Source organism: Podarcis raffonei, chromosome 10 (genome assembly GCF_027172205.1).
Source record: "Podarcis raffonei isolate rPodRaf1 chromosome 10, rPodRaf1.pri, whole genome shotgun sequence".
Classification (NCBI taxonomy): domain Eukaryota; kingdom Metazoa; phylum Chordata; class Lepidosauria; order Squamata; family Lacertidae; genus Podarcis; species Podarcis raffonei.
Window position 1 is genome coordinate 34763588 of NC_070611.1, and position 12296 is coordinate 34775883.

Consider the following 12296-nt stretch of genomic DNA (forward strand, 5'->3'; position numbering starts at 1 on the left):
GTTGCTAGAGCTTTGCATGGCAGTGGCAACAGGAGCTGTCTACAGTCTCCATCTTTAGCTCAGGAGGTACACTTGCCTGAAAATGCAGAAGCCCCACCCTCATTTGTATTAGCCAGCACGGGGCTCAAATACACAAGCTTTGGTACTCTGATCACCACATTCTGAGCCAGTCAGCTACAGGAGGGAAGAAAGTGGGGGGGGGGGAGAGAGAGAGAGACAGCATTGCAAAAAGTTCTATTATCTATCGCTACTGTTTCCAGATAAGGATGAGAAAAACGCCTGTCTGTCCTGGAGAGCTGTTTCCAGTCAATATCAATACTGAGCTAGATAGCTCAATAGCATAAGGCAGCTTCCTGTCTTGGACTTCTTGTGCTTATATTCAAATAGGCCTGAGCAGCTTTATAGGATCAAATGGGACCTGCTTGACTCAGTGTCTATCCTAGTTGAGCTGGTAGATGCAATTGCACCCTCTTGCCACCTGCAGTGGCAGCACTGAAACATGGAAAAGAGCAGACCAACAGCTCCCTCCATTGGCAAACTAGCATTGTTGCGGAGATTAAGGCTCCTGTATAGGAATGGACTAACCTATGTTTCTATTTTTCATGGTTCCTCATTTTTCCAAAATGAAGTTCAGTTCTCTACATCTGTTTGTTATCTTTTCAGAAAGTCATAATGAAAATGCATTTGAATTTTAGTGTGAATCTCTCTTAATATACGCTTTGGAGTGCAATTTTGCCTAATACACAGTTTTGCAAGCAATTTACCTAAAGCGATGCATTTTGTATGTTTTTTTTATCCAATGTGCACATTTTTATGCACACTTCCCTAGTAAATTCATTTTTCTACATATAACTTGCCTGCAGAACCGCATTGCAAAATTTGGAGAAGCGTGAATTTTAAAGAGCAGTTGCATTTTGTTTGGCATCATGTTTCAGGAAGAGCAGGTGAATTCAGTTTTATTTTAAATGCAAACTGAATTGAGTTTCTTGTCCCTCCCTACTCCTGTTTCTGTGTGGAACAAAAATGTGAGGACGTCTTGTTCATTGCAGCACTCTGAACCAGCACTCTGTGGCCAACCACAAACGCATCACCGTGTACCATACAGAGTTTTCATTTATTTTGAGAGACATGCAAAACAATTTCTACTTCCACAAAATGAAATTGTGAGGCATTAGAGGAAACAGTTTCACAACCCGCTATTTTATTTATTTTGGCAGGCAATGTTCCTAAAGCATTTCCAATATAGAAATTTTCTAATTTATATCTGCATAAACAAATTGGTCATAATGGAAACTTATGAAAAACATTTTAAAAATCTCCCAGGGGCTGGCTAGTCCTGTACTTTTCTCCTTCATGTCCTGTTCTTATCATCTGATCAACCTCATTGTGGTGGTCATATACACTTTTATATTCTGGAAACTTCATAGCAGAAATAGCATTACTAGTTTCATTCAGTTAAACTCATATCTCTCACAGCCCTTCTTTTTTATGCTTCTGGCCTAAACTTGTTATTCTAGGGGACTTGAAATCATACCAGCGAGAGCGCACCCCTGCGCTAACCAAAGGTTTTTTTTTGGGGGGGGGAGCAGAATCAACACTTTAGAGCATTTTCTTCCCCTGTGGATATTGTTGAGGGCAATTATTGTAAGCACTGAATAATATTTAGGATTCAGTAATAATGACAAAATAACATAGAACATGGCTTCAGTTTCATTTATATTTTTCAATTTAAGCTGTACCAGACATGAATTCTTTCTCTCAGCAAATTAGCCAAAAAAGAATGCTTAGCTGGTGAAATTGGTGCCTCATAAATTTATTAAGCAATATAAAATCAGATCATGCTCGATGGCTTTAGAGATGCATTCCCCTGGAACTTGTCTTACATCCTATCCAATTATTAGCATTTCAAAGCTCCCGATCTCCCTTTTGAGCTTCGTAGGAGAGGTTTTTATCTGTATATTAACTTTCTCTACTTTGTAGCTGTGGGATCTCTCTATTTTAGCTGCTAGAAACAGCAACACTGTGTCCTAAACTGGGGTTGGAAAGCAGGCTTGCTCTTTCAAAATGGCTCCATGACCTAACAGATATTATTAAACCTAAACTGTGCAGGGAAATGAAAACCCCACATGAGGGATACATATTCAATGTGCTTCGCTTAATTTGGGCTTGGGGGATTTCCTTGGGCTGTGCACTGGATTTGGCTGAAGCCAAATCCTGAATCTGGGGCTGCTGGGAGATGGGGTATCAAGTGGGGAAGTGCTTGAGAAGGGCACCCTACAAGACTGAATATAGCTGAATATAGCCTGCACATATCAGACTTATTCCCCATCAGCTGATGTCAGTGTTGCATTTCATATGGAACCTGCTGGATTGTAGTTTCATCCATCCTACTGCTGTAATGGTTAAAGGCCACACCTGCCAATGACCTGGGGCCTTTCTAGCCAATGGTTGCCTCCAATCCAGGTTGAGTGATAGTTGTATGGCTCATATGACTACAGCTGCCAAGGTGGTGCAGCCTGAAACCTTGTGGAAACACCATGGAATGAATCCATGGCTAAGCGAGTCCCATGTCATAACAAAGTCCAGTTCTCAAATATCAAGGGGCTCAGAGGGTCCCTTGACCCCTTTACATTTGCTGTGGTTCCCTTGGCTACTCTTGCTAAAAGGTTGTGAGGAGCACGATCCAAAGCTACTCTCCGTGAACATTTTTGCAGGTGGGAACGGAACCGCTAAAGTTCAGTGCCACCAATTCCCATCCTACAGAGTCAGTCCAGGAGAACGTTGGTATTGAACACCACCGAGAAGTCAAGCGTCATCCACAGAGTTGCAGTACCCCTCTCTTGATAAAAGCCATTCATCACAGTGACCAAGACTGATTGGGTCCCAAAGCCAGACCTGAATTTGGACTGAAATGGTTCAAGATCATCGGTGTTTTCCAAGAATGTCTGTGGTTGTGCTGCCACCATCACTGTTAGCAGCTGGCTGATAATTGTCCAGCACAGTTTTTCAATTGTCCAGCACAGTTTTTCTTCTTTAAGTACAGTTGTATAACAGCTTCTTTTACAGTTGTTTAGAGAAAAGATCCTGTCTACTGTATCAAGGGCTGCCAGTTATAGTTTACTTCTGTCAGCCTCTCTGTATCTAATAGTGGGATGGGAGAGCTGAAAAAAATAATCTACCTATGTACTATCTGAAACCAAAGCGGTGCATTGGTTGCCTGCCAGATGCGAAATATATTGGCATTATTTTCAGCAATCTCACCCCACTATAAGGAATGTGACTAAATAAACATGTGGTTAACTCTGATAACAGCCACAGGGTGATTATAACAAGCAATTGGAAGATACATATCTAGTTTCAGTGCTTCTCAAACAGTTTAGATCAGTAGTTCCCAAGCTTTTTTTGGCCATGCCCCACCTAAGCATCTCTAAAATCCTGATGCCCTCCCCCTGTGACATATAATTCTTATTATTCAAAAAGTGAACTCCTATTCACATGAAGGAAGCCCAAAAGGCCATTAACTTGGTCTAACTCATTCTCGAATTGCCCCTCTTAAAAATCAAATTGCCCCGCTGTGGCAGACTGTCACTATTTTACAAAAACAGTGACAGACTGTCACTATTTTACAAAAGCAATGAAAGAAAATTCAGGTATTAAATTCAAGTATTAAAGTGGGATGAATTAATTAGAGTGGATTTTGTATGAAGGTAGGTGGCAGGAAACTAGGGATGCAGGTGACGCTGTGGGTTAAACCACAGAGCCTAGGACTTGCCGATCAGAAGGTCAGCGGTTCGAATCCCCGCAACGGGGTGAGCTCCCATTGCTCGGTCCTGCTCCTGCCAACCTAGCAGTTTGAAAGCATGTCAAAGTGCAAGTAGATAAATAGGTACTGCTCTGGCGGGAAGGTAAACGGCATTTCCGTGTGCTCCTCTGGTTCACCAGAAGCGGCATAGTCCTGCTGGCCACATGACCCAGAAGCTGTTTGCGGACAAATGCCGGCTCCCTCGGCCAGTAAAGCGAGATGAGTGCCGCAACCCCAGAGTCGGTCACGACTGGACCTAATGGTCAGGGGTTCCTTTACCTTTACCTTTAGGTGGCAGGAAAATGCAGGATAAAAATTGCTTGATGTGACACTGTATAACCTCCCCACAAACAAATCAGATTGCATGCTGAATAAACAGCTGGAAAGAACTAGCTGCTCAATAACCTCCCTGAAAACTTTGGACAAATACATCAGGATGAGTGCTGAGTAAACAGGTTGTCTAGAAGTGAGTTTCATCTATACACCTTCAAGAAAACACAAATATATACTGTATATTGAAAGGACTTTGGATCTTCTTCTTTCTTACTGGAAGCATGACTTAATCAAGATGAATAGGTTACTTTAGAGTGCTATCATACTACAGCCATCTATTAAACAGATGTTGTTGTGACTCTGCTGTCAGATTTATTTATTTTTTAATGTAGCTAAGGAGATAAATACTGCGTTGTTGTGCTGGAGTGGGATTGCTATTAAAAAATCTGGATCAGAGCAGAACTTAGGCACAGACTGCTCAAGAGAGGTCACTAGGAGGACTCCAGTGATCATTAGCAAAATTAGGCCATAGCTTTTTCATTGCTCACCATTCTTTTACGGTAGCCTTGCTGCATAGCAACAAGAAAGATCACACCATTAAGTTTGGTGGGAGGGAGGGATTTGAAAGCATTGCTCTTAGCAAATCACAGCATCGTTACATAACCTGATTTCACTTTCAGCTGCTGCAACCAATCCTTTTACGATCGCTCCTTCCACAATCATCATTCAATTTAATGCCTAGCAAATATTGAGCCTTTTCATCTCTGTTCTCAAAACCGTAATGGATATTTGTATTTGTATTCCGCGTTCGGTCTTTGTTCCTCCCTTGTTTGAATTGCGAAGACTTGCCTGGATAATTTTTTTGTTTTTCTTTGCCATACTATTATGAATTCCATGTCTCAAGCTGGTTATTGGAGTGCACACATTAGTGAATTGCTAATAATTCCCCTCTGATGCATATTTTGCATTGAATTCAAAATATTATTAATCCCTAGAATAAAAAGTCAGTACAGTACAGTAAATAGAGAAAATAACATAAGAAGAAGCTGCTGGATCAGGCCAATGGCCCATCTAGTCCTGCATCCCGTATCACAGTGGTCAACCAGATGCGTAAGGAAACCTGCAAGCAGGACTTGAACACAAGACCACTCTTCCTGCTCCAAGTAGTACAGTGACACCTCAGGTTACAAACACCTTGGGTTACAAACACTTCAGGTTACAGACTCCGCTAACCCAGAAGTAGTACCTCGGGCTAAGAACTTTACCTCAGGATGAGAACAGAAATCGTGTGGCGGCAGCATGGCCCCATTAGCTAAAGTGGTACCTAAGGTTAAGAATGGTTTCAGGTTAAGAACGGACCTCCGGAACAAAGTAAGTTCGTAACCAGAGGTACTACTGTATAAGTAAACATGCAATGATGGAGGAGAACAGGCGCCATGTTATGGGATGGTCTAGTGCTCTCAAAACCCAGATCTTTTTTGCTGGACCTGAGGTCTCCAGACCCTTCCTGTTTTCCAACTCCCTCCCCCTGAAAAAGAAAATTGCTTATAGGGAATCTGAGTGCACTACTAACTGCAATGTCAGTGAAACGACAGCCACTCTCCATCTTAATTGACCCAGAAGCCTTTGCTTTAGTTCTAACATGTGCATTAGCAGCAGTTCTTGCTAATAGACTGAAAGGTCATGTGGAGGGCTCAATCCACTACATGCAGGGCATTTCCAGACTTGTCACTATTTGTGGGTGGGATCCAATCACACAGAAGGAAATTCAGGTTGCAAAATTAGAATGGATTTGAAGCTCTTGTGCAACAAACCAACTTTCCCCAAAGAGCTGGCTTCTTGTGGTAAGGAAAATGAGGGGGAAATGCACTGGGAAGTGTGGGATAACACTCGCTCTGACATAACATCACCTAACATCTGTTAAATCAAGTAAAAATAATGCTCAATAAATAGATTGCCTGGAAACACCCAAAGTGTACCAGGCCCAGAAAAACCTGCAGATACTCATAGCTCTGAGTACATCCTAACAGGTGGACTCCCCTGCCACCCACTCAGAAAATCAGCTTACATTCGCATCTATACATACAAATGGATACATGCAAATTTATGTCATGATCTGTGCCCCAAATATTTTAACTACTGTATCTAGGAATATCCCCGGAGAGGGAGCTATTCCCTCCCCCCTCAGTTATCTCTTTTAATTTTTTTTCTTAATCCCATGTGATGTCAGATCTAGAGCTGGAGAGGAGGTATACACTCTAAGTTGAAACGGTTTTTAATATGTAAGTATTGGTAGCCTTGCATTCTTCCTTTTTCTTCTTCTAGATATGGTGAAACTTGACCTATGAAGCACCACGTTCTTAAGGGAATGTGATTGTGAAAAGGAATCCCCCATCATCCATCAACAGATGTGTCGGCAGAATAAAAACATTTTTGGAGAAATTAAGAACATCTATAACATGCCATCTGACTTGATATGTGTTGTTTTGAACAGACGGAATTGGATATTCATTGAAGTTGTCTGTCTTCTGCTGATTAGTTGTTCTATATGTACCCAAGAAGGCAGTCAAACTTTTCTTTCCCGGGACTGATTCGAGTAATTTCAAAGGAGAAAACTGTTTTTGATCCTACTGTGTGATGGAAAGCAGACTTACTTGCATCCTTGTTTTGTTCCCATCTTATGATTCTGCTAGCATGAAGCTCATAGAATTTTGATTATATCCACATTGTTGGAGTTTCCTATATCGGTGTGCAATGGTCCCCTGACTTATACTGCTCATTTCAGAACTGAGGCAGAAGATTTAACACCGCGACGGTTTCCACTTCAAAACAATTGTGAATGCAGATGATAACAGATGGGAGTGTTCCTCCCGAGTGCATGTTTGTGCCAGATATCCTCGTTACAGCTTGTTCTGAATTGCCTAGATTTCAAGAGCTGCTTAATTCCAGTGAAGGTGAAGAAACAAATAGGATGCTACATGAAAGGCAGACTCTGTGCATCCTAATGAATTTGCTCTGCTTATGTAGAGAAGAAGGATAAGTGACAGCTCAGATGGGCAGGCAAAGAGGCTGCTCGGTAAGTAGAATGAAAATTTTCGAAAGGCTGCTCTTCTCCTGAGATTAATAAAGAAAACAGAGGGGCAGCAGAATTTAATGAGAGGCTTCCCTTCTTAGATCTGATACCTGGGAGGAAGGGATGTAACACATTTGCTAACCCAGCCAGTGAAGAAGGCATGGCCTATGTGGGGCTAACACCCATTTGCTTCAAAAGCCAGGCGATTCAGGTGCAGAATGGCATTTGCTGGGACACTGGCAAACGGGAACCCTTAAACATTTTGTGAACCTAGGTTTGGCCTCATTGAAGGGCAGTATTTCAGTATGAGTAGGAAAATGAGAGTACCCCTAAACATCTTTTTTTTTAGAAAAAAAAAGCACTGCATAAACCTTTGCCCTGCTGTGGTGACTACTGTTCAGTTGTCTGTTTTATTGTGTATTAAATATATGGTAAGCTGCCTCAAAGGACGCGGGTGGCGCTGTGGGTTAAAGCCTCAGCACCTAGGACTTGCTGATCGAAAGGTCGGCGGTTCGAATCCCCGCGGCGGGGTGCGCTCCCATCGCTCGGTCCCAGCGCCTGCCAACCTAGCAGTTCGAAAGCACCCTTGGGTGCAAGTAGATAAATAGGGACCGCTTACCAGCGGGAAGGTAAACAGCGTTCCGTGTGCTGCGCTGGCTCGCCAGATGCAGCTTGTCACGCTGGCCACGTGACCCGGAAGTGTCTGCGGACAGCGCTGGCTCCCGGCCTATAGAGTGAGATGAGCGCACAACCCTAGAGTCTGTCAAGACTGGCCCGTACGGGCAGGGGTACCTTTACCTTTACCTTTAAGCTGCCTCAAAAAAATTTTAGTTAGTAGGCGGGGCATAAATACAGCAAAATTTTAAATTTAGGTTTTTATTGTATAGTTTTACTTTTTTATTGCTGAGAACTGCTTTGATTATATTTTAATGGCGTAGCAGTATACAATTTTTAAAGATGAATAAATAATAAACTACTGCTGAATCTTCATTGTTCAGCTCCATAGGCCACCAATATGTTGGGATACTGCCAGGGAGACAAAGCCCATCACTGCCTCCACGTCGACTCCGGACGTCCACCAATCTCCCGTAGATACAGTATCAGCAATTAGTGACATGAGCTCCAGAAAATAGCTTCCCACATTCCTGGGCTGATGCACGCTCTATCAGCAGAATTCACACAGCGAAAGATGCACAGCAGGAGAGCATTTTTCCAAGTTTATTCAGCGTTGGTCAGAACAAAGAAAAACATGACTGCCTGCTTGCGTGTTCAAGCACAGAGAGAAACGAAAGCAATAGAAAACATAAACATCCTGTGAACAGGAAATACGCAGACTCTGTGACTCACATAGCCTGCTCCCTTTTAAGGTGGAATGGAAATATCCTAACACAATACACACACACACACACACACACACACACACACACACACACAAATAGATGGGGAAATCCAAATCAATTTAGCATATTTCATCAAATAACATGCCTTCAAAAAGGAAATAAATAATGTCCCCTCTCCTGAACAAAAGGGGCACTGATGCCTGCCATTAATTAGCAGATAGGGGTCCCCCCCCTTTAATGCCTGTCAGAGACTGGCAGGATACTGAGGAGTGGGCACCGGGAGAAGGGAGGTTGGATCCTGACTTGGAAGAAAGGATCAGTGATCTGGGGGAGCCTGTGACAGCCAAGGGACAAGAGCCAGAGGCAAGAGAAGCTGCAGGACTGGAGAGTGAAGAATGGGCACAGAAGTAGGGAAAGATAGGTCAGGCTGGTGTAAAGGCTTCCACACCTCCTCCTGCTGCTGCCGCCGCCGCCGTCCCCACCTCCACTGCTCCACTGTCTCCTAGGACCAGGCGAGAACTGAAGAGGGAGAAGCAGTAGCAGGTTACACGCAGGCGTAGTCTTTGCCTGCTTGCGCACAGCTCGGGTGAGGGAAATACATAAGCTAAATAAAGTAAAAAAGGTACAGTATTTATAAAATGTGTCCTGATCTGTTGATTATTTTCCAAGAGCACCACTGACTTTGAGGCAAAGCTAACTAAGTGTTCCTTTTCTGCACCCTCTAGATGTTTTTCAAATGTTTAGCGGCATATCAGCAGTTGCCAGTGCTTGGTAACCGGCACTGCTTTGCATAGCAAGACAGACAGCAATGTTAACAGCAACTCAGAGATACCCCCTACTGGCAAAACGGAGCTTCCTTGTGGAAATATAAAATATATAAAAATATATTATATAAATATATATATAAATATAAAAGCTCTGGATATTGCTTTTATAATTAACTTCTTATTTTTAAGTGCATGTGCACGGATGTTTCCATTCCAGCTATTTTTCTGGGGAGTGGCTGCTGTGAGTTTGGAACTGGCATCTTTTGTTACTACTGCTGTATAAGGATGCATGTACAAATGGTTCATTCTCATCCATTCCTGCTAAATATTCACACTTCGATATAGCTTGGTAAGCTTTCCAGACACAGCCATTTTCAGTTATTTTAGCACTGAGTACATAGGATCATGTTGTAAATCTGCTAAGGACAGAGCAATAGAAAACTTCTGATTATCTGTGTATGCACATACTATTTTCCTAGCAGATTTAACTCTCCTAGTTTTGTTTTGTTTTCTGTTAACACAAGAATGTCTCACTGCAGAATATGTGCTTGAACACTAATTAGAGGCATTGCGTATCTCACTAAATGCTGCTGCGCAACCCTCATGCGTACCTTGCGATTTTCAGACTTTCTCCTTACAGCCCTGAGTCATATCTAGCATTCTCACCATTTTCTGTAGCATTTTCAGTGCTCTGGAAAGCACAAGCACTTTGCTCAAGAACACGAAATACCAACCCAAAGCAAGTAACAGAGTGCTGCTGAAGAGCAGGCCGCTTCATCAAACCAACCCAAACACTTCTCTTAGCAGCAGGCAGTAGAAGCTGGCAAAATCCTGAGGTAGTTCCATAGTAAACATTGCCTAATAATAATAATATTTGCACCCCTACCATCTGAGTTGCCCCAGCCACTAAGTAGCCTAGGAAGGCCTGAACAATTACTTTCCTGTGACTTGCAAAAAGCTCTCCTCTACTGACAAACACTCTAAAATGGATAAACTGTTCTTTTCTTTTCTTTTACACAGTCATTAACATTTTCCTGTCGTTTCACACCTCATAGTACTATTTTGATGTTATTGTTCTTTGTTCTATTGTTTCATTGGTTTCTGCAGTCCAGATTCGAAAAGCCTAAGACTGATTTTAAGGGGGGCAAATCTCTCCCACAAAGAGCAGGCTGGATAAGGTTTTGCTCAAGTGTGCACATTTTCATCAGTTGGACTGACTAGAGAAACTAGGGTTCAAATCCCAATGAAACTCACTGGGTAACCCTGGGCCAGTCATTGCCTCTCAGCCTAACCTACCTTGTTGTTGTTGATTATTAGATTTCTGTACCACCCTTTATCAAAAGCTCCCAGGGCAGTAGACAACATTAAAAACATCTTTCAAGGAACATAATAATAATAGCATAATAATAAAGAGCATAATAATAAAATAATCATAACAGTCGTCGTCCCCTTAAATAGACCATAGATTATTTAATGGCTGAAGGTCTGGGTAAAGAGGAATGTGTTTTCCTGGCGCATAAAGACATGTAATGGAGCCAGGCGATTCTCTCTGCAAAGAGCATTCCACAGATAGGGAGCCACCACACAAAAGGCCCGTTCTCATGTTGCCACCCTCCAAAATACCAGGCAGGGTTCAAGGATCCTTTCAATTGCAGCAAATTAAATTAATGCCACCTGCCCTCCACAATGAGGGGTGGGGATGGAAAGAAAGGCAAACATGGAACTTTACCTCATGCCCTTTTGCAGGATTCCTGTACCTTTAAAAGCCTGATAATGACAAGACTCCCATCCTGACAATGTGGAGTCTCTTCAGGATTTGCACCCCAGGCCTTTGCTTTGAAAGCCTGCTGGTTGGATAGCAGCACTGCAGCACTTGGGTTGAAAAATGGTGGGAGCACTGGTGATTTATTGTAAATATTATTATTATTTCTTAGTATTATATATGCAGTGCTTTTTTCTAAAAAAATAATGTTTAGGGGTACTTTCATTTTGACTCAAGAAAACCACCATTTTATAGTTCAAATCAGGGAAAATAAATACAGTAAATGGGCAAAAGTACAAAGAACATGCATTACTCATATTGAAATATTGCCCTCAATGAGGCCAAACTTTCATCAATAAATCACCACACATCCACATTCCACACTGCTTCACACATTAAATGCTTGCTTCCGTCTGAGACTCAGGAAACACCATGACAGGGAATGAGGCGGTCATCGGGGGTAGCAATGGAAGTGACGATTCACTGTGCTAAAGAAACGAAAATTTCAAGAGTTTCTTCTCCTGTTAAGTCACAAAACGTTTAGAGGTATGCACCCCTCTGTGTCCCCCCAGGAAAAAGCACTGTATATGTTTCTCTGACCATTATTGTTTTAATATTATGTAAAATGACGCTATAATCAAATGCTATGGGTTTGTTTTCGGAGGCTGTATTAAATTTTACATAATTTAAAAAATGATTAGTATTATATGTTTCTCATCATATAACAGCAAGCAAAGAGGTGTTTCCAATGTTAGTAATGATTTACTTTCTTGTATAAGATAGCATGACTTTTTTGGCAGAGTACTCCTCAGGGATCCAATTTGTCACAAAGGTTGGTTGTTATTATTTAATGTACTGCTGTTATAAAAACTGAATAAAAATAATTACTTAAAAAAAAAAAGCAGCAGCAGCCAGGTCGGAGTACTACATTTCCTAATTGCCTATCCTTCAACCTTTTTACAACAAACCAGGCTCTTGAGCTTCCACGCTGTCGTCTTCCAGCCCAGTTAATTTCTGTTCCAGGGGCCGCTGAGGAGGTGGGCAAGATGGCGCCATTATCTCCAAGCACTGCACTGAAGAACTGGAACTTCTAACGCTGGCCTTTTGTTTTCCCCTCGACCCCTCGAGGTACCTATTGCATCCACGTTGGGAGGCTTTGAAATGGTTCTGCTGAAAAATTAAAAAGCATATAATGGGCCAGAATGGTCTTATTTGCAATGGGGGGCCATTTGCTTTGGAACAGGTATGGGCCAGCTTTTGGGGGCTAGTGGGGACATTT